Source organism: Haliotis rubra, unplaced genomic scaffold (assembly GCF_003918875.1).
Source record: "Haliotis rubra isolate DU_JTF1 unplaced genomic scaffold, ASM391887v1 Scf46, whole genome shotgun sequence".
Taxonomy (NCBI): Eukaryota; Metazoa; Mollusca; class Gastropoda; order Lepetellida; family Haliotidae; genus Haliotis; species Haliotis rubra.
Window position 1 is genome coordinate 2,660,957 of NW_025767146.1, and position 19,046 is coordinate 2,680,002.

At 40.3% G+C, this 19,046-nt stretch overlaps 3 long non-coding RNA genes across 3 annotated transcripts; all 3 read left to right on the plus strand.

Moving 5' to 3' along the window:
- The first annotated feature begins 1,397 nt into the window (after nucleotides 1–1,397).
- On the plus strand, nucleotides 1,398–3,420 carry LOC124290262. Its single transcript, XR_006901872.1, has 2 exons — nucleotides 1,398–1,664; nucleotides 3,007–3,420. It is a non-coding gene; the product is annotated as an uncharacterized LOC124290262 (long non-coding RNA).
- A 4,962-nt stretch (nucleotides 3,421–8,382) lies between these two features.
- Nucleotides 8,383–10,334, plus strand: LOC124290252. Its single transcript, XR_006901868.1, has 2 exons — nucleotides 8,383–8,576; nucleotides 9,923–10,334. It is a non-coding gene; the product is annotated as an uncharacterized LOC124290252 (long non-coding RNA).
- Nucleotides 10,335–17,108: 6,774 nt separating this feature from the next.
- On the plus strand, nucleotides 17,109–19,046 carry LOC124290194. Its single transcript, XR_006901852.1, has 2 exons — nucleotides 17,109–17,416; nucleotides 18,635–19,046. It is a non-coding gene; the product is annotated as an uncharacterized LOC124290194 (long non-coding RNA).

The following is a 19,046-nucleotide window of genomic DNA, read 5'->3' on the forward strand; positions in this document are numbered from 1 at the left end:
CTCCTGTTTCTCCCTCATGACAGGGTGAGACGCAAAATCTACAAATACGCCCTGACCGTCGTAGACGTCGGCAGTCACTACAAGGAAGAAGAACCGTTGACAACGAAAGATTCGAACGAAATCGTCAAAGTCTTTGAACGCATATACAAACGCAGTCGCTTGACATGGCCTACCGTATTGCAAGTCGATCCCGGACGCGAGTTCATGGAAGCCGTGTCGCAGCTGCTGGCCAAGCACAAAGTCCAAGTGAGACGAGGTATAGCGGGAGCTCACCGTAGCCAAGCCATTGTTGAAAAATTCAATCGCATCCTAGCCGAAAGCCTGTTCTCGCACCAATACTCGAAGGATTTAATAGATCCCAGAAACAGAAACACGGAATGGGTCATACGCTTACCGCGAGTGGTGGATGTCATCAACAACGAAGTCACCAGACTTGTGGGCAAGAGACCCGTCGAAGCCATCAAAATGAAATCTGTCAAATCGTCGTCGGCAGCAGCAGGTCGCAATAAAACAGAAAAAACATTACCGGATCGTGTCAGCGTTAGGTACTTGTACCAGCCGGGAGAATACGAGGGAGACAGGAGAAAACGTGAAACCAATCCGATATAATCCGATATGAAAACGTACAACGTAGACCTTGTCGACACCTTGTACTACTTGAAAGACGGACCGCCGAGAGCATTCGTCAGAGAGGAGTTGATGATCGTACCTCACGACACACTCCCTTACACATCACCCACCGTGTGATGATAGTTTCATGATTTTTTTTTCATCAGTCTTGCATGACAATTTTTCTGCTTAATGTAGCCAGACAGCCTGCCACCCGTACACAAAGCCGAGAGAGAGACACACGCACTGCGATTCGTCCGCCCACAGCGCTCGGAGGAGCAACCGCCCCCCGAGGCTACCCGAGCCTTTTTCCCGACCGACCCCATGCTCACTGAAAAGTCAATATTTCAGAAACTATTCGACCGATTTTCATCAAATTTTGCATGCACCTCAGTAGCAGTATACACAATGGGTCTACGGGATTAGGGACTCCCCAAGGGCTCAGAATTTGTTTCTAAATTGAGCCCTTGGGAGGGACCTGGTCCCGTAGCCCCATTGTCTATACTACTGCTTTGGCTATTGACCAACCATAATTCGACAAATTTCTCACACGGTGTTTGCAAAGGGTGTACGGGACTGTAAGACCTCTTGAACTTCCGTATTTACTGATCAATTCACATGTATACATACCAATAAATCAAATATTGCGTAAAATCTCTCTAATACCTACTATCTCATCTGGAATGCGACTGTGAACAGCGTCAGCAGTATTTAACCTATAGATTTACACCCACAGAACAATGCAAGCCTGCCTACAACTGGTATCACATAGAGGGTGCAGTCTTTCAACATTGAAACTAAAACTGAAATTACGGAAATTAAACACAGTGCATGCCTATATCATAAGGAAGTGAAAATGGCCATTCGTCGAAAGGAAATAATGACGACTAGAGTGTAAATTCTCAGAAACAAGTTGGCTAGTTATATATAAAGTGTCCGTTGGGCGTTCTCAGACAGACACACAACAGAGACGCTTGGGAGAACACTTGGCGCTATACTTCCACAACATACGACGGTATTAAACTTTGGAACAGACGGAACACTTCTGCAAACAGGTACGCTATGACCTAATTACCGATCTGTTTGTATTCCAGGTTATTCAATCAACAGCGCAGCAAATATACGTGTACCGTTATCAGTTGACTCCTAATATATTACAGGAAAACAGCAGACATGTACTGACCTATAACACTATTGGGAGAAGTATTTATGTCGGGTATGGTTGTTCAACGATACATCGTAGTACTATTTCCAACATATATCTTAACATATTCGTAACAGTGGATATATATAAAGCGACTGTCTAGAGGCCAGATCGCCGGTGGCTGAATCATTTGATAGGTCATTCCAAAAGACGTTAACCAGTGGTACTTGTGGTTGCTATGCCTGGCGCTCGGCACTCCGGGAATGTTTACCGACCTGGGATGACTGGCCGGCTGGGACTCAACTTCATGTGTCCAGGTTGGGTAGCCATGTTAAGCAGCAGCGGGCTCGCACAGTTTCATCGGCGTCAGGCCGGACTAGTAGCCACACATCCTCAACACAAGCCACCTTCCGTGTCCCTTAATTTACAAGCTTTAAGGTCTAAAGATGTTTGAGAGCTGAACGTGTTAAGTGTTAAGTGTTGGATAGACAAGTTTTCCACATTGATACTTATTGAAGGTAATTGTAAAAGTGGGGCTCTCCATATGCTTCTGGGGCGCTAAGAGGGTTTACTATTGTATGGGAAGCTGGGTAAGTTAGGGACAAAGGTAAATGTCTGTCGTAATATTCACACCAGCGTTCATTGTGAGGCTTAGTGTCAGGTGTGACAGAAATACTATCACTCCTACAGCAACAACACAACACTTCACACGTAGGCGTTGATATTCTTGCTAACAACATCTACATTAATAGTTCTTCATGCTACCGCCTATGATGTGGAGACAGCTCCATCTAGTCCCTTTAGCCTGCACGTTTGGTATATGTGTACAGTTTAATGATAATATAGTAGGCTACTACGAATTCGCTGTGGGCCCTGGTGATTTTAGCGTTATGCATGCACAAACACGTACACACACTTGCACAACAGACACGCACACATACACTAACACACTCGCACTAACACATATATGCATACACATGCTATATTTAGTACACTCAAGACACTGGCTATAATTGTTTACAAACTGGAAATGTTGGGAAAATGAGGTTGAATACTAAACAGAATGGAAAATAACTTCTCTTTTTTTGTTTCTCGTGAATTGTTTAAAAGATTAAAAACTTTAAAACAACTGTGATGACTAGTTCTTGCCACGTTTGTGTCTGGAAACCATAGCGACCACAAGAAGGAGTCCCCACGACTCTGACACACCAATGAGTTTCCTTGTAGCTAAGTAACGATACATATTTTTACAGCAAAATGTCTGACAGAAGTGGCAGCAAAGGGTACTCCGGAACTGGAACAAAAGCTGACCTTGGCAACCACTCCAACCAGATGAACCCAAACAACCCCGAGTATCGAGGGGGGGTCCAGCAGTTACTCTGGGGCAGGTACAAGACCGGACCTCAACAACCACTCCAATCAGCTCAACCCAAACCACTCCCAGTATGGTGGGGGCACGCCTGGAGGCAAGAAGTGATGACGTGTCAACTGATGGTTGGCTTGCACAGACACTACAGACACATCACGTGACATTGTGTCAGTAAGGCTACTACTGTGCCATGGTTGTGAAGTCATATACTGACCAGATAAAATATAATAATAATAATAATTCCATTTGATGTATAGTAAAGATATATAGTATGAAATAAATATGTTATAACTGCAAACAGTGCTGTGTTATTGTTGATATGTCGGACAGAGGTGGTAAAACTGAGACCTTGTTAAACCGGGCACCCGTGGTACTAGAAAGTCTTCCTTTCGAGGAGGCTTGTTAAGACATGTAATATACCGCCTTGTCAAAGACTGGTTATTCCAGAACATTGTATATCAGAGCGATTCCAGAGCCATTGGGATTAAGGAGGTTTCCCTGTGTTCGTAGATGCAACCTGGCACAAGACCCTCATCAGTGAGTTACAAGGAAACTATACCACTGTTAGCTATTCTTGAGGACCTCGGTCGTGCTGGAACACAGGCGCCTCTTATGACGAGATGTTGGCCAAAATATAGATTTCTATTGAAACTGTATTTATGTAAAGCTTACTTATAATCTTGAAACATTATTAATGTTATACAGTTCAACTATCAGCTAAATAGCATAGATAAAACCATTTCCACAGCCAGAGGAAATCCTCGCTTTAAGCAAAGTCCTCTTTACGATCGTACTGTTTGAGGACTGTTGAATAATGACACCAGGTGGAGCATGCCCTCCTCCATCATTTGAACCCTCCACGTGGACAGACAAGTCAGTCATTCACCTAGGAAAACACAGGGACACATGACACAAATTATGAAACGGAATTTCACCTGACATCACTTTTCTCACTGATGAGGTCAATTTAGAAACGTCTTCAGTGAACATGACATGTCCTCCATAAACCTTTTTGATAAGCTTGTATGTGACCTACAACTTTCGTGAATCTCGTGCATCAGTGTAGCTACGAACACCGTTATCAGGAAGGATTATGTCATTGTATCTACAAGTTCGTTTCAGCCTATGTATGACTTAGTTGTAGAATCCAGTAGTGAATCAGATAACCTCCTTGTCACGTGCAAAGCTTCAGTTTTATTTTGTGAACAATTTTGATGTTGCATGGCCTACATGTGAGTTGATGACAGTACCTGTTTTGAAATTTCGATTGAATGTAAATTTCCTTCGAAGATATAAAACGGATTTTAATTTAACACAGTATCTTGAACATTAAAAAGTACTTCGTGGCGCTTGTAATGTTAAACAACAACGGTATAAGGATCGTCTCATGGGTGAGGTCAAATCTACAATTGCTGCTAAGGATTGTAAAGTATTTCGGCGTAAAATCAAATCTCTATTACATGTGAAAGATCATGTTTCATCTGTAACACTTGGCGTTTGCTTCGATTATAATTTTTTGGGTTCAATCCAGGAAGTTTAGATGAACAATCTTTATTTGACACTACTGTTGCTAATTTCATTGCAAATCATGACATTGAAGATTGTACAATTTGCAATAATTCACCTGCTTTATCTGACGCAATTACTTAAGGAAAGATCTTCAAGGCTCATTAGTCCTCAGGTGCAGATGGAATACCTCCTGAATTCATTAAAAAGGCACCTATTCTGATTCCATATTTGGAAATTATATTTAATGCTGTTCTCGACAGTGGTGTTTTCCCAGACATTTGGAATACTGGTATGATAATTACCTTGTTTAAAATAGGAGAATCATCTGATCCCCAAAACTATCGAGGCATATCTTTGTTGAATATCCTTGTAATGTCTTCACATCAATTTTGGAAGTCAGAATCAGAAGTTGGATGGAAGTTAATTATATAATCCAAGAATCTCAGGCTGGCTTCAGAAGTAATTACTCAAAAGTGGATAATATATTTACCCTGCAATCACTCTGTCAAAAGTGGATAATATATTTTTACCCTCCAATCACTCTGCCAAGAATATCTAAGAAAACATAAACATCGATTTATTGATTGGGGCCGATTTGGTAAATAGACAAAAGTTGTTATATTTTTTTGCATAATGGAGGAATTCGTTGGAAGATATTTAATGTTTTGATTGTTATGTATTCAAAGGTAATGCTGGTGTTAAATCTGGTAATAGAAGGTCAGATACATTTTGTACAAACGTCAGGTGTTAAGCCCAGTTTTGGGGGGTTTTTTCGGGGTTTTTTTATAAATACGTTAGTGTTGGAGTATAAACAGAGCCGTTTGAAGGCTATATTTGTTCTTGAAACTATAGAGGAAAATCTGTTACTTTTATTGGCAGATGATCTTGTTTTGTTAGACGATTCTGTGATTGGCCTACAAAAATAACTAAGTGTTTTGGAAGTTTATTGTTTGAAATGAGGACTGAAGGTAAAGCTGGCGTTGTGATGCGTGGACGTCCACTTCTTGGTCTGTCTACGGGGACCCCAGTCTGTCTGAAGCCCTGAATACGTCTTATAACCGTGATACGATGGCATTCGAGGGCGTTGGCAGCAGCATTGTATGTCGACCCCATCTACACCATTACAATGGCTCTTTCTCTCTCTTCAGCTGTTAATCGTGGCATATTTCTCGTACTTGTGTATCATGTCATGCATTCTAGACTCTCTTTATACCCTTGGAATCATTCTACATGGGAAATGGATGCAAATACTGCTTGCATATTGCTGCGTTTTGGCGATTGATATTGCTCAAGCAAAAATGTTCACAAAGATCAGTTTAGATGTTCCTAAACATTTTTTCACAATATCAAAGACACGTTTTACTTGTTTTCACTAATGCAAATCAGCAACAAATGTTTTAAAAGACTGAAATCATAGGAATGATTATTTAAAATTTAACACACTCTACAACAGTTGTTTCTTGTTTTAATACTTGAAAAATGGTGTCTTTAAATGGTTTATCTTTGTCCCAAACCAGAATTATATTTTAACCTTTCATTTGGACATCTAAATCACTGTTGTTGGTTTATTTCGGCATTATAACATAAATATATCCTGAGAAAATGATACATTTACACATACCTTTACACACATAAATGTAGAACACACAAAAATATATCAAAGATCTCAACTTGCTTGCAGCTACAATATATTTAGCGCTTTCAAAGAATATAGATTCATGAAGTTGTCTATGCTTGAGAGGGGATTGTTCATCCAGGGTAAATAAGTAGTTCTTAATTCTTCAAGTGAGGACAAATGAATATAAAATATGTTTCATCCTCAATATTTTTTTGTCCTTCTTGTTGTAAACAATAGATACAGTATCTTTCATTTTTGTCAGTTCTCGCCCATCTCCCAGTTTCAACTGCAAGCTTATGATTTGAGCATCTAGAGCGGTATAGGGCTATTCTCAGGGTTTTCTCCCTGATCTGTATTAAATATTCTACTGATCCGAACAGCGATTTGAGGAGTCTGTAGTGTGTGAGCCTGCTGTTTGCCTGTAAATTACTGGAGAATTGATGACAGAAATTGTCAGTAAGCCTCTGTTTAACAAGAGATAGAAAGTAGGTCACATCCCCTACACCCTGCTGTAGCCAGGAGTAGCTCAATCCTAGGTGGTCAAGCAGTGTCCTCACATGAGTAGACCAGGTTATCCTCCCCACTCTATCCAGCTGTACCGACATACTGTAGCAGGCTTTAGGGTATCTACGGTTTGGCATATGTAGTAGAGTTAGCCAGAACTTGATGCACTTAGTCATGTACAAGACATAGAAGGGGGTATCTACCAAGCTCTCCATAAATAACTGTAGTGTTTGAGCTTGAGCTGAAACACAGTAGCTTTCTACAGAATTTGATATGAATCTCCCCGGTGTTGTACACTGGCTGATAACCCCATATATCTGCTGCATAGGTAAGTGTGGGTACCACCATCCTGTCAAACAAATACAGTGCATCCTTATGATTAAGGTGTGTGCTATATATAAACCTCAGCAGCATGTCCATTGCATTCTCATCTTGTTGAGATAGTGCTGATGTGGCCAGACTCCAGGATAGTTCAGGTGCGAAGCATGCTCCAAGATACTTATAAGAGTTAACCACTTCCAGTCTTTCACCTTTATAGTACCATCGCTCATTTTCTTTTAGTTTCCCTCCTCTTCTAAACGCTATAACACTTGTCTTTTCCAGATTCACTTTCATCTCATACAGGTCACATAAATGTTTGGAGTGTCCAGCTGTTGGTTCAGTCTCCCAACTGAAGAGCTAACGTTAGCAATATCATCAGCATACATAAGAGCTGTGATATTATCAATATCATTGTTCACAAATATGCCTCTGCAGTTTGTAGCTTCATACATCTGTGACAGCTCCTTCAGAAACATTGTAAATAAGATAGGACTCACCATACAACCCTGCCGGGTACCCACTTTGCAGGCAAGATACTCAGATAAAGTTAATCTGTTAATCATAACACAGATAATCATAAAATTCCTACTTTTTAAACTCTGTTTTCTAAATAACTGTCGAACCATTTCAGATAACCTTGGATACCATAAGCGTTAAGTTTAGGATGATACCTTCATGCCATACAATATTAAAAGCTTTCCTTACATCACAAAACTACCCAGCTCTCATTTCCATACCTTTGTCTAATGCACTATCGATAACATTGTGAGTAGATGTGATGTTGAGTCGGTGTCGGCTCAGGAAGTGGACCTTTGGATTTTTTATAAGGCTCAGGAAATCGACAAGCGGCACGCTTTGAAGTTATTGGGTGTTATTTCAGCACATGATTCAGATTCAGCGTCTACATCTTTAATAAATTTATAATGTACTTGTATAAATGTGTATGTATTTTTACAAAATTTGTAATATTTTGTAAACTTTCGTTATATTTTGTAATATAACTATTTATAATTCCTGTAAAATGTAGTATGTTGTAACATGGTTAGATCAAATCTGTCTATATAGTCTCTCGTTACCACTCGTGGCTTCTATGTATTTTATGATCTGTGTTATGTGTAAAGGTCAGGTTAATATACAGAGCTGACATTTCACCATGTTCAGCTCGTAACTTATCTCTACCCGTGCAATGTCACACGATGTTGTGGGATTCAGCAACAGGCTTGGTTTTTACCACATTACGAGTATTACTGTTTCAAGGGTTACAGGAATTAAAGATAATACATGCCCATATATGGAAATGGAAATGACCATTCGTCGAATGCAAATACAGTTGACTGACGTGCAAATTCTCAGAAACAAATTGGCTGGTTATATATAAAGTGTCCGTTGGGCATTCTCAGACAGACAAGCACCAGAGACGCTTGGAAGAACACTTGGCGCTATACCTGCACAACATACGACAGTATCTAACTCTGGAACAGACGGAACACTTCTGCAAACAGGTACACTGTGACCTAATTACCGATCTGTTTGTTTTCCAGGTTATTCAATCAACAGCACAGCAAATATACGTGTACCGTTTTCAGTTGACTCCTAATATATTACAGGAAAACAGCAGACATGTACTGATCTATAACACTATTGGGAGTAGTATTTATGTCGTGTATGGTTGTTCAACGATACATCATAGTACTATTTCCAACATATATCTTAACATATTCGTAACAGTGGATATATATAAAGCGACTGTCTGGAGGCCAGATCGCCGGTGGCTGAATTATTTGAAAGGTCATTCCAAAAGACGTTAAACAATGGTACTTGTGGTTGCTATGCCTGGCGCTCGGCACTCCGGGAATGTTTACCGACCTGGGATGACTGGCCGGCTGGGACTCAACTTCATGTGTCCAGGTTGGGTAGCCATGTTAAGCAGCAGCGGGCTCGCACAGTTTCATCGGCGTCAGGCCGGACTAGTTGCCACACATCCTCAACACAAGCCACCTTCCGTGTCCCTTAATTTACAAGCTTTAAGGTCTAAAGATGTTTGGGAGCTGAACGTGTTAAGTGTTAAGTGTTGGATAGACAAGTTTTCCACATTGATACTTATTGAAGGTAATTGTAAAAGTGGCGCTCTCCATATGCTTCTGGGGCGCTAAGAGGGTTTACTATTGTATGGGAAGCTGGGTAAGTTAGGGACAAAATTAAATGTCTGTCGTAATATTCAGACCAGCGTTCATTATGAGGCTTAGTGTCAGGTGTGACAGAAGTACTATCACTCTTACAGCAACAACACAACACTTCACACGTAGGCGTTGAGACTCTTGCTAACAACATCTTCATTAATAGTTCTTCATGCTACCGCCTATGGTGTGGAGACAGCTCCATCTAGTCCCTTTAGCCTGCACGTTTGGTATATGTGTACAGTTTAATGATAATATAGTAGGCTACTACGTTTGCTGTGGGTCCTGGTGATTTAATCGTTATGCATGTTATGTTATGCATGCACAAACACGTACACACACTCGCACAACAGACACACACTAACACACTCGCACTAACACATATATGCATGCACATGCTATATTTAGTACACTCAAGACACTGGCTATAATTGTTTACAAACTGAAAATGTTGGGAAAATGAGGTCGAATACTAAACAGAATGGAAAATAACTTCTCTTTTTTTGTTTTTCATGAATTGTTTAAAAGCTTAAAAACTTTAAAACAACTGTGATGACCAGTTCTTGCCACGTTTGTGTCTGGAAACCATAGCGACCACAAGTAGGAGTCCCCACGACTCTGACACACCAATGAGTTTCCTTGTAGCTAAGTAACTATACATATTTTTACAGCAAAATGTCTGACAGAAGTGGCAGCAAAGGGTACTCCGGAACTGGAACAAAAGCTGACCTTGGCAACCACTCCAACCAGATGAACCCAAACCACTCCGAGTATCGAGGGGGGTCCAGCAGTTACTCTGGGGCAGGTACAAGATCGGACCTCAACAACCACTCCAATCAGCGCAACCCAAACCACTCCCAGTATGGTGGGGGCACGCCTGGAGGCAAGAAGTGATGACGTGTCAACTGATGGTTGGCTTGCACAGACACTACAGACACATCACGTGACATTGTGTCAGTAAGGCTACTACTGTGCCATGGTTGTGAAGTCATATACTGACCAGATAAAATACATAATAATAATACTTCCATTTGATGTATAGTAAAGATATATAGTATGAAATAAATATGTTATAACTGCAAACAGTGCTGTGTTATTGTTGATATGTCGGACAGAGGTGGCAAAACTGAGACCTCGTTAAACCGGGCACCCGTGTTACTAGAAAGTCTTCCTTTCGAGGAGGCTTGTGAAGACATGTAATATACCGCCTTGTCAAAGACTGGTTATTCCAGAACATTGTATATCAGAGCGATTCCAGAGCCATTGGGATTAAGGAGGTTTCCCTGTGTTCGTAGATGCAACCTGGCACAAGACCCTCATCAGTGAGTTACAAGGAAACTATACCACTGTTAGCTATTCTTGAGGACCTCGGTTGTGCTGCAACACAGGCGCCTCTTATGACGAGATGTTGGCCAAAATATATATTTCCATTGAAACTGTATTTATGTAAAGCTTACTTATAATCTTGACACATTATTAATGTTATACAGTTCAACTATCAGCTAAATAGCATAGATAAAACCATTTCCACAGCCAGAGGAAATCCTCGCTTTAAGCAAAGTCCTCTTTACGATCGTCCTGTTTGAGGAGTGTTGAATAACGACACCAGGTGGAGCATGCCCTCCTCCATCATTTGAACCCTCCACGTGGACAGACAAGTCAGTCATTCACCTAGGAAAACACAGGGACACATGACAAAAATTATGAAAGGGAATTTCACCCTGACATCACTTTTCTCACTGATGAGTTCAATTTAGAAAAGTCCTCAATAAACATGACATGTCTTCCATTAACCTTTTTGATAAGCTTGTATGTGACCTACAACTTTCGTGAATCTCGTGCATCGGTGTAGCTAAGAACACCGTTATCAGGCAGGATTATGTCATTGTATCTACAAGTTCGTTTCAGCCTATGTATGACTTAGTTGTAGAATCCAGAAGTGAATCAGATAACCTCCTTGTCACGTGCAAAGCTTCAGTTCTATTTTGTGAACAATTTTGATGTCGCATGGCCTACATGTGAGTTGATGACAGTACCTGTTTTGAAATTTCGATTGAATGTAAATTTCCTTCGAAGATATAAAACGGATTTTAATTTAACACAGTATCTTGAACATTAAAAAGTATTTCGTGGCGCTTGTAATGTTAAACAGCAACGGTATAAGGATCGTCTTATGGGTGAGATCAAATCTACAATTGCTGCTAAGGATTGTAAAGTATTTCGGCGTAAAATCAAATCTCTATTACATGTGAAAGATCATGTTTCATCTGTAACACTTGGCGTTTGCTGCGATTATAATTTTTTGGGTTCAATCCAGGAAGTTTAGATGAACAATCTTTATTTGACACTACTGTTGCTAATTTCATTGCAAATCATGACATTGAAGATTGTACAATTTGCAATAATTCACCTGCTTTATCTGACGCAATTACTCAAGGAAAGATCTTCAAGGCTCATTAGTCCTCAGGTGCAGATGGAATACCTCCTGAATTTATTAAAAAGGCACCTATTCTGATTCCATATTTGGAAATTATATTTAATGCTGTTCTCGACAGTGGTGTTTTCCCAGACATTTGGAATACTGGTATGATAATTACCTTGTTTAAAATAGGAGAATCATCTGATCCCCAAAACTATCGAGGCATATCTTTGTTGAATATCCTTGTAATGTCTTCACATCAATTTTGGAAGTCAGAATCAGAAGTTGGATGGAAGTTAATTATATAATCCAAGAATCTCAGGCTGGCTTCAGAAGTAATTACTCATAAGTGGATAATATATTTACCCTCCAATCACTCTGTCAAAAGTGGATAATATATTTTTACCCTCCAATCAGTCTGCCAAGAATATCTAAGAAAACATAAACATCGATTTTATGTGTCATTTATTGATTTTCGCAAAGTGGTTGATTTGGTAAATAGACAAAAGTTGTTATATTTTTTTGCATAATAGAGGAATTGGCGGGAAGATATTTAATGTTTTGATTGTTGTGTATTCAAAGGTAATGCTGGTGTTAAATCTGGTAATAGAAGGTCAGATTCATTTTGTACAAACGTCAGGTGTTGAGCCCAGGTTTTTTTGGGTTTTTATTTTTTTATAAATACGTTAGTGTTGGAGTATAAACAGAGCCGTTTGGGGGCTATATTTGTTCTTGAAACTATAGAGGAAAATCTGTTACTTTTATTTGGCAGATGATCTTGTTTTGTTAGACGATTCTGTGATTGGCCTACAAAACTAACTAAATGTTTTGGAAGTTTATTGTTTGAAATGAGGACTGAAGGTAAAGCTGGCGTTGTGATGCGTGGACGTCCACTTCTTGGTCTGTCTACGGGGACCCCAGTCTGTCTGAAGCCCTGAATACGTCTTATAACCGTGATACGATGGCATTCGAGGGCGTTCGCAACATCATTGTATGTCAACCTTATCTGCACCATTACAATGGCTCTTTCTCTCTCTTCAGCTGTTAATCGTGGCATATTTCTCGTAGTTGTGTTTCATATCATGCATTCTAGGCTCTCTTTATACCCTATAGAATCATTCTACATGGGAAATGGATGCAAATACTGCTTGCATATTTCTGCGTTTGGCGATTGATATTGCTGTGTGTAAACAGAAAATGGAAAAATGTTACTTTGCAAGCAAAAATGTTCATAAAGATAATTTTAGATGTTCCTAAATATTTTTTAACAATATCAAAGACACGTTTTACTTGTTTTCACTAATGCAAATCAGCAGAAAATGTTTTAAAAGACTGAAATCATAGGAATGATTAGTTTACAATTTTACACATCCTACAACAGTTGCTTCTTATTTTAATACTTGAAAAATAGGGTCTTTCAATGGTTTATCTTTGTCCCAAACCAGAATTATATTTCAACCTTTCATTTGGACATCTAAATCACTGTTGTTGGTTTATTTCGGCATGGACGAAAATAGGACAATTTAACTCTTCTGAAAAGGATGCATTTCAGCTAAATTTCAATGCATTTGAGAATTTGTTTTTCGTGATTTGCATAAAGCTGTGTTGTTAAGTTTTCTTGTAAACTAATACCTTGTAACATATCTTTGCTAGTTTATAAGTAATTCAGAAATGGAGTAGGCTTGTTTATATATATAAACAAGTGATTTCTGCAGGTGTATAAGCAATAAATATATAAAATATGAGTCCAGATATTAATCTCTTTTATGTCTTTATATCTTTATATCTTTATAAAGGAGATTTGGCAAGAAGAAATATCTGGACTCATATTTTTTATTATAACATAAATATATCCTGAGAAAATGATACATTTACACATACCTTTACACACATATATGTAGAACACACAAAAATATATCAAAGATTTCAACTTGCTTGCAGCTACAATATATTTGGCGCTTTCAAAAGAATATAGATTCATTGCTTTGATGAAGTTGTCTATGCTTGAGAGGGGATTGTTCATCCAGGGAAAATAAGTAGTTCTTAATTCTTCAAGTGAGGACAAATGAATATAAAATATGTTTCATCCTCAATGCTTTTTTGCCCCTCTTGTTGTAAACAATAGATACAGTATCTTTCATTTTTGTCAGTTTTCGCCCATCTCCCAGTTTCAACTGCAAGCTTATGATTTGAGCATCTAAAGCGGTATAGGGCTATTCTCAGGGTTTTCTCCCTGATCTGTACTAAATATTCTTCTGATCCCAACAGCGATTTGAGGAGTCTGTAGTGTGTGAGCCTGCTGTTTGCCTGTAAATCACTGGGAAATTGCTGACAGAAGTTGTCAGTAAGTTTCTGTTTAACAAGAGATAGAAAGTAGGTCACATCCCCTACACCCTGCTGTAAGCATGAGTAGCTCAATCCTAGGTGGTCAAGCAGTGTCCTCACATGAGTAGCCCAGGTTATCCTCCCCGCTCTATCCAGCTGTATGGACATACTGTAGCAGGCTTTAGGGTATCTACGGTTTGACATAAACTCTGTCAAAAAAAGAAACGCAACCCCTGTCCTCAGATATGAAAAATTCGTTTGAATGAAGTTATTGCTTCCAAACTAAATTTTATTCGAATGTATTGAAATGATACACGTAATTAATGAAGATTACCATCCAAACAACTGCATTTGTACGCATAAGTGTATTTTATTGCTTATTCCGTCACAACGCATGAAATGACCCTCATGGTGACTTCGCACAAAAAAAACACATGCAAATCATGAAAATGGCAGTTAATGTAGGGGTGTATAAAAGCCCATGTGCTTCCGTATTATATTCATTCATTTGTCGCCGAAAAGCTGTGTTAAAAATGCCACGATTGAGTGCTGCCGACCGAAATATCGCCATTGGTCGTGTTCAAGCCGGAGAAAGTTTTGGAACTGTTGCACGGCACCTAAATGTTCACAAAACAACGATATCCCGACTTTGGAGCCGCTACAACAACTTCAATTTGACCAACGATCGCCCGAGAAGTGGAAGGCCAAGAATCACGGCCCCCCTTCAAGATCGGTACATCCGGGTCCATCACCTGCGTAATCGGCATGCCCTACCAACCGTGACTGCCACACAAATACCAGGTTTGAGGAGAGTGTCAGCTCAAACGATTAGGAACCGTCTGAAAGAAGCGGGTTTACGTGCCTGTAGACCAGTTGTTGGACCTGTACTACGCCCCCTACATCGACGCCGACGACTCAGGTGGTGCAACAACGTAAGGATACGGACTTTACAAAACTGGAGGCGAATCTGGTTTTCTGATGAATCACGTTTTCTTTGCAACGTCACGACGGAAGACAGCGTCTGTATAGGAGACGTCATAAACGTTTTGCGCCCATCTGCGTCCGACAGGTGGACAGATTTGGCGGAGAAAGCGTCATGGTTTGGGGAACCATCTCATACAACCAGAAATCAGACTTGGTGATCGTTCCAGGGAACCTGACAGCCCAACGTTACATCAACCACGTGTTAGAGCTTCACCTTCTCCCGATTATTGACCAACAGACACAGATTTTTCAACGGGACAACGCCCGGCCTCATACTGCACGTGCAACAATGAACTTTCTGCAGAATTCCAACGTCAATGTCTTGCCATGACCCTCTAAATCACCAGACCTCAACCCTATTGAACACCTGTGGGATACTCTGGATCGACGCGTACGTCAACGTCAGCCGCCGCCACAGACGCTGCAACAGCTCGCCGTTGCACTGCAGGAGGAGTGGAGAGCCATTCCCCAGGAAAGAATCCGGCGTCTTATCCGTTCTTGTCCAAGGAGATGCCGTGCAGTGATTGCAGCGCGTGGTGCTCATACGAGATACTGAGAAAGACGCCCCCCCTGGTGACAAACTGGTGTCTGTGAGATGACTTTTGAAAGGACAATTTTAAACATGCCCATCTGGGTTATTATTCTGCCAAATTTCAGACTTCTGTCTTAAATAATAAAAATGCCGTGTCGTCCTAAAACTTCAGATCAAAATCTCTAAAATACAGGGGTTGCGTTTCTTTTTTTGACAGAGTTTATGTAGTAGAGTAAGCCAGAACTTGATGCACTTAGTCATGTACATGACATAGAGGGGGTATCTACCAAGCTCTCCATAAATAACTGTAGTGTTTGAGCTTGAGCTGAAACACAGTAGCTTTCTACAGAATTTGATATGAATCTCCCCGGTGTTGTACACTGGCTGATAACCCCATATATCTGCTGCATAGGTAAGTGTGGGTACCACCATCCTGTCAAACAAATACAGTGCATCCTTATGATTAAGGTGTGTGCTATATATAAACCTCAGCAGCATGTCCATTGCATTCTCATCTTGTTGAGATAGTGCCGATGTGGCCAGACTCCAGGATAGTTCAGGTGCGAAGCATGCTCGAAGATACTTATAAGAGTTAACCACTTCCAGTCTTTCACCTTTATAGTACCATCGCTCATTTTCTTTTAGTTTCCCTCCTCTTCTAAACGCTATAACACTTGTCTTTTCCAGATTCACTTTCATCTCATACAGGTCACATAAATGTTTGGAGTGTCCAGCTGTTGGTTCAGTCTCCCAACTGAAGAGCTAACGTTAGCAATATCATCAGCATGCATAAGAGCTGTGATATTATCAATATCAGTGTTCACAAATATGCCTCTTCAGTTTGTAGCTTCATACATCTGTGACAGCTCCTTCAGAAACATTGTAAATAAGATAGGACTCACCATACAACCCTGCCGGGTACCCACTTTGCAGGCAAGATACTCAGATAAAGTTAATCTGTTAATCATAACACAGATAATCATAAAATACTACTTGTTAAACTCTGTTTTCTAAATAACTGTCGAACCATTTCAGATAACCTTGGATACCATAAGCGTTAAGTTTAGGATGATACCTTCATGCCATACAATATTAAAAGCTTTGCTTACATCACAAAAATACCCAGCTCTCATTTCTATACCTTTGTCTAATGCACTATCGATAAAATTGTGAGTAGATATGATGTTGAGTCGGTGTCGGCTCAGGATTTTTTATAAGGCTCAGGACGTCGACAAGCGGTATGCTTTGAAGTTATTGGGTGTTATTTTAGCACCTGGCTAATCACCTGTGACTCTGATTCAGCGTCTACATCTTTAATAAATTTATAATGTACTTGTATAAATGTGTATGTATTTTTTAAAATGTGTAATATGTTGTAAAATTTCGTTATATTTTGTAATATAGCTATTTATAATTCCTGTAAAATGTAGTATGTTGTAACATGGTTAGATCAAATCTGTCTATATAGTCTCTCGTTACCACTCGTGGCTTCTATGTATTTGATGATATGTGTTATGTGTAAAGGTCAGGTTAATATACAGAGCTGACATTTCACCATGTTCAGCTCGTAACTAATCTCTACCTGTGCAATGCCACACGATGTTGTGGGATTCAGCAACAGGCTTGGTTTTTACCACATTACGAGTATTACTGTTTCAAGGTTTACAGGAATTAAAGATAACACATGCCCATATATGGAAATGGAAATGACCATTCGTCGAATGCAAGTACAGTTGACTGGCGTGTAAATTCTCAGAAACAAATTGGCTGGTTATATATAAAGTGTCCGTTGGGCATTCTCAGACAGACACGCAACAGAGACGCTTGGACGAACACTTGGCGCTATACCTGCACAACATACGACAGTATCTAACTCTGGAACAGACGGAACACTTCTGCAAACAGGTACACTATGACCTAATTACCGATCTGTTTCTTTTCCAGGTTATTCAATCAACAGCACAGCAAATATACGTGTACCGTTTTGTGGTTGCTATGCCTGGCGCTCGGCACTCCGGGAATGTTTACCGACCTGGGATGACTGGCCGGCTGGGACTCAACTTCATGTGTCCAGGTTGGGTAGCCATGTTAAGCTGGGTAGCCGGGCTCACACAGTTTCATCGGCGTCAGGCCGGACTAGTTGCCACACATCCTCAACACAAGCCACCTTCCGTGTCCCTTAATTTACAAGCTTTAAGGTCTAAAGATGTTTGGGAGCTGAACGTGTTAAGTGTTAAGTGTTGGATAGACAAGTTTTCCACATTGATACTTATTGAAGGTAATTGTAAAAGTGGCGCTGTCCATATGCTTCTGGGGCGCTTAGAGGGTTTACTATTGTATGGGAAGCTGGGTAAGTTAGGGACAAAGGTAAATGTCTGTCGTAATATTCACACCAGCGTTCATTGTGAGGCTTAGTGTCAGGTGTGACAGAAATACTATCACTCCTACAGCAACAACACAACACTTCACACGTAGGCGTTGAGACTCTTGCTAACAACATCTTCATTAATAGTTCTTCATGCTACCGCCTATGATGTGGAGACAGCTCCATCTAGTCCCTTTAGCCTGCACGTTTGGTATATGTGTACAGTTTAATGATAATATAGTAGGCTACTACGTTCGCTGTGACTGACTGCCTGAGTTTAGTTTTACGCAGCTTTTAGCAATATTCCAGCAATATCACGGCGGGGGACACCAGAAATGGGCTTAACACACGTTCGCTGTGGGTCCTGGTGATTTAATCGTTATGCATGTTATGTTATGCATGCACAAACACGTACACACACTCGCACAACATACACGCACACACACACTAACACACTCGCACTAACACATATATGCATACACATGCTATATTTAGTACACTCAAGACACTGGCTATAATTGTTTACAAACTGGAAATGTTGGGAAAATGAGGTCGAATACTAAACAGAATGGAAAATAACTTCTCTTTTTTTGTTTCTCGTGAATTGTTTAAAAAATTAAAAACTTTAAAACAACTGTGATGACCAGTTCTTGCCACGTTTGTGTCTGGAAACCATAGCGACCACAAGTAGGAGTCCCCACGACTCTGACACACCAATGAGTTTCCTTGTAGCTAAGTAACGATACATATTTTTACAGCAAAATGTCTGACAGAAGTGGCAGCAAAGGGTACTCCGGAACTGGAACAAAAGCTGACCTTGGCAACCACTCCAACCAGATGAACCCAAATAACCCCCAGTATGGTGGGGGGTCCAGCAGTTACCCTGGGGCAGGTACAAGATCGGACCTCAACAACCACTCCAATCAGCTCAACCCAAACCACTCCCAGTATGGTGGGGGCACGCCTGGAGGCAAGAAGTGATGACGTGTCAACTGATGGTTGGCTTGCACAGACACTACAGACACATCACGTGACATTGTGTCAGTAAGGCTACTACTGTGCCATGGTTGTGAAGTCATATACTGACCAGATAAAATACATAATAATAATAATTCCATTTGATGTATAGTAAAGATATATAGTATGAAATAAATATGTTATAACTGCAAA